This window comes from Rutidosis leptorrhynchoides, chromosome 2 (genome assembly GCF_046630445.1).
Source record: "Rutidosis leptorrhynchoides isolate AG116_Rl617_1_P2 chromosome 2, CSIRO_AGI_Rlap_v1, whole genome shotgun sequence".
Taxonomy (NCBI): domain Eukaryota; kingdom Viridiplantae; phylum Streptophyta; class Magnoliopsida; order Asterales; family Asteraceae; genus Rutidosis; species Rutidosis leptorrhynchoides.
Window position 1 is genome coordinate 651,780,154 of NC_092334.1, and position 4,464 is coordinate 651,784,617.

A 4,464-nucleotide genomic window follows, 5' to 3' on the forward strand; every position below is an offset into this window, starting at 1 on the left:
CCAAAAATGGCCTTCTCAAAACAAGGGGTACAACCGGGTCTTCCTTTATATCCAAAATAACAAAGTCAATAGGGAATTCCATGTCCCCCACCTTAACAATTAAGTCTTCGGCGATTCCCATACCAGAGTTAATTGATTGATCAATTAATTTGACTCCCATTGTAGTGGGTGAAAGATCACCTAGATCTAGCCTCTTATAAATGGAATAGGGCATGAAGTTGATACTTGCTCCCGAATCAGCTAAAGATGTGAGCATCCCTGAACCATTTACATTGCATGGGATAAGGAAAGGTCCGGGATCACCCATTTTTGATGGTAGGTTACATTTCTTTAAAATTCCATCACACTCCTTTTTCAAGAAAGCGGTGGATGCTTGCTCAACATCTCCCTTTTTGGCCATGAGTGTCTTCAAAAATTTTCCATAGTTTGGCATATTCTCAAGCACCTCCTCCAAGGGGAGTTTAACATAAATATTTTCGTTGTCGGATAAAGTTGACTTACAATTCACATCATTTAGATGTGTAGGATGTAGTGATTGAAGATGTGAGACCGGTGTATCATTTTTCTCCCTAGTTGATGTGGTGAAAACCTCGACGTCGTCCTTTTGCGCCTTTGCATTTAATAAGGTTTCGACCATTTGTTCTTTATCAACCTTTCCCAATTGAATTTGCTTAAAATCACCCTTTAACTCCTTGCATGCCGACTCGGTAGTCTCCATGGACATTACACTTTTAACTTGGTAGGGAATGAATGTTGCATCGTCCAAATCTTCCGAAAACTTGAATACCCCATAGTTGATAGTATCAATTTCTAACGCTTCATCAAAATCAAACTTGTCTCCTTCAATGTCGAAATTGAAAGCTTGAGGATATTTGGATTGATCTTCTTCGTTTGAATCAATCGAGTTCACTTGAGCATAAGTATTGGTGGGATTTGACAAACTCGCTTGATTTTGGATTGGATTGGTAGTGTTGCTCTCGATAGGAATAACTCTCTTGTTATTTTGGTGGTTTTTTTGGTTGTTTCGGTTGTTGTTGTAATTATTCGGGTTGACTTGAGTGTTTGAAGGTAAAGTTCCTTGTGGTCTTTCGGCAACTTGATTTGAAATTCTTCCAATGGTGCTCTCAAGGTTTTAGAATGAAGCTTGTTGGTTTCAGAGTTGTTGCTTCAAGAGCTCATTCTCTTTCATTAGAAAAGCTTCGGTTGATTCTACCTTCTTGATGTAGTTTTGCATGATTTCTTCTAAGCTCTTTGAAGGTTGGGATTGTTGATTTTTTTGTTGAGGTTATTGATTGTAACCTTGGTTATTTTGTGATTGACTATAACCTTGGTTGTTTTGATAATTTGAATTTGCTTGATTGTTGTAAGGTTGGTTATTGTAAGGTTGTTGGTTTTGGTATTGGAAGTTGTTGTTTTGGTTTTGGTTATAGTTGTTGTAACCTTGATTTCGGTTTTGGTTTGTGAATCTGGGTGTTGTATTGGTTTGGTTGGTGAATGATACTTGTTTTTGATTTGGATTATAGTAGCTTTGGTTAGATGTTCCTCCCCGTTGGTAGTTTTGATTACTCACGTAGTTCACATGAGCATCCGAATTCATGGAAATATCATCTAGATCAACATGATTGCATTGAGTAATTTGAGGACAATTCTTTGTGAGATATGGACCCTCGCATCGTTGACAATCTACTTGCATTGCAACTACCGTTTGTTGAATCTTCTTCAATTCTTTCCCAAATGTGTGAAATTGATTGTTCAAGCTTGCCAGCGTCACTTACCCATTATCACTCTCTATCTGTGCTACATTCGTCCTTGCTAAATCTGGCGGTGAAGGTGCCCATTCATATGTGTTGACCGAGATATCTTCTAGCATAATTTCGACCGCATTTGGTGATTTGTACATAAATACCCCACCAGATGAAGAATCAAGATATCGCTTCGTTAACATATTACAACCTCGATAGAATGTGTTGATATACTCCTTCTTCGTCAAACCATGCGGTGGCCAAGCTCTTAGTAGCTTCTTGAATCGTACCCATGCATCATACAAACTCTCATCACCCCGTTGTGTGAATCCATTAATCTCCATTCTAAGCCGCTCTACTTTTGACGGTGGAAAGAAATGATTGATAAACTCGTTTGTTAATTCTTGAAAAGACCTTATGGAATCGGACGGTAAACTTCACATCCAAGCTTTTGCGTCTCCTTGAAGTGTGAAGGGGAATGCCCTTAGCTTAAAAGCGTCATCAGTGACGTTTTTGGTTTTGTAAATATCACAAAGATCATTAAAGTGTTGAATATGTTCGAACGGATTTTCATCTATCAACCCATGAAAGTATGTATCCTTGATCAACGTGAAAAAGTTACCCTCGATCTTCCAATTATCCGCTTCAATTGGTGGTTTTATAATAGCCGGTGCTATCATTGTTGGTGCAACCAATCTAGCGTTCCACATTGGCATGTCGTTTGGATCATTCAATAATTCTTGATTAACCGGAGGACCATTAAGATTGCCCTCTTCATCGTGAATCGGATTACCGTTTGGATCCATCTCTTTTAAACAAAATGGCAAAGCTTTGAAATTCTTTCTTAATACCCTTTCTTCTCTACGATTATAAACCCTGTGCACATGTCTTTCCGGATCAAAAAATGGTTGTGTGAATTCTTGATCCTTGTGAGACCTTGTTTTCATACACCAAAGGTACATATCCTTCAATCACAACACAAACACAAGCAGTTTTCCAAACGAAAATAATAATATAAAATGCAAAAAGTAACTTCCGTAAGGGTGAACCCCTACGAAAGGATCGAACAATTAAAAGTTTAAATTAAAAAATCAATTAAGCTAACCGCATCCCCGGCAGCGGCGCCAAGAAAGTGTGATGCATTCGTGCGATATACATCTTTTACCCTCTAAATTTATATTTAATTTAAACACTACAGTCAAGCACACACAACTAATGAGCACTTAGAACCCGGTTATTATAGCACTTTAATGTAAGTATTCTTATCAAGTTCGTCCCAAGAGACACGGTGTAAGTCGGATATTTGAAACTATCAATTGTCCTAGGGTTTGTTTGATTGGGGGGTTTCGATTGATATCAACTAACAACTAAAACTTGCACAATTAAACAAACCTAAATTTATCAATTAAACTAGTGACAAGAAACAAGTAGTGAAGTATTAAGACTTAAAACAAGTTAACTAAGACGTGTTCACTTATCTAATCCTCTCTACGTTTTGCTTGCCCCGTTTTGCCTATATTTCTATCTCATTAGTTGTTGAACTATTAAATGTTTAGCATTACTACTAAACCTCAAATCAAATGATACTCCACGAACTCACATAAGCTTTATATCTTAAGATCAAGTTAAGCATGATTTGGTCATTGAGATTGAGCTTAGGTTAAAATCACTTGAAACCTCCAACTATCGAATTCACTTAAGATAATCGGCATCACTATGTTGACTAGAGGCCAATTGAAAACCAACCTAGATCAAGAACACAATCACTTGCAATTCCTAAGCTAGATGTCTAGATCACCCAAGGTGTTGAAGCACATATTGATTCACTTCTCAAATCACTAAGAGAGCTACACAACATATGTAATCAAAGTCAAACCTAAAACAAACTCATAGTAATGGATCTTTAGCAAACTCAATAACACATGATCATGTAATTCATTCAAACAACAATAACCAATTGATTTGGGGTAAACACTAGCATCAGAGATTCATAGATAAGCAAACACAAGAGATTTAGCCAATCATAGCTAAAATTAAACTAATAATAATCATAGAAATGTAAATCATCATCATCTTCAAGTTATTACAAGTAATCAATGCTAAATATGAAAAGTAAAGTGAAGATTACAACCCAAAATGTAAAGAAGATGAAGATCTAAGCTAAACAATGATGAATCTTGAGATAGCTTCCTTGAATCCACCCTTGAACACCAATGGATAATGAAATTAGGGTTTAGTATGTGAAATTCGGACCTTAAGCAGCTGCTCCCAAAGATGCATATGAAAAATGACCTAATCTCGTTCCTTTTATAGTGCTGAAATCTGGGCTGAAACAGCGTCAGGAGCGCCGCTTTTACTTCAGGAGCGTCGCTTTTGGCTTGGTGAGGAGCGACGCTTTTGACTTTGGAATGCCGCTTTTGGCTCTGAACAGGGGCGACACTTTTGTTGAGGAGCGACGCTTTTGGCTGATCAGGAGCGATGCTTTTGACATTTAGAACTGCGCTTTTGCTCATTGAAGAAAAATGGAGACAAATCGTGCATAATAGCGCCGCTTTTTCTTCTGGAACGGCGCTTTTGGACCTTTAGGAGCGGCGCTCCTTCACAGGAGCGGCGCTTTTGGAGCTGTTTCCTGTACTTGTCATTTTCTTAGCCAATTTTGCCCATGATTTGGTCAATTTTTCACCAAATCAACTCCTTAGCCCTTAATTTACCAATTAGCTCA

General features: G+C 37.8%; 1 non-coding gene across 1 annotated transcript; it reads left to right on the forward strand.

Moving 5' to 3' along the window:
- Positions 1-1,988: 1,988 nt before the first annotated feature.
- On the forward strand, positions 1,989-2,095 carry LOC139895528 (small nucleolar RNA R71). The gene has a single exon (XR_011775963.1). It is a non-coding gene; the product is annotated as a small nucleolar RNA R71 (small nucleolar RNA).
- Positions 2,096-4,464: the final 2,369 nt, after the last annotated feature.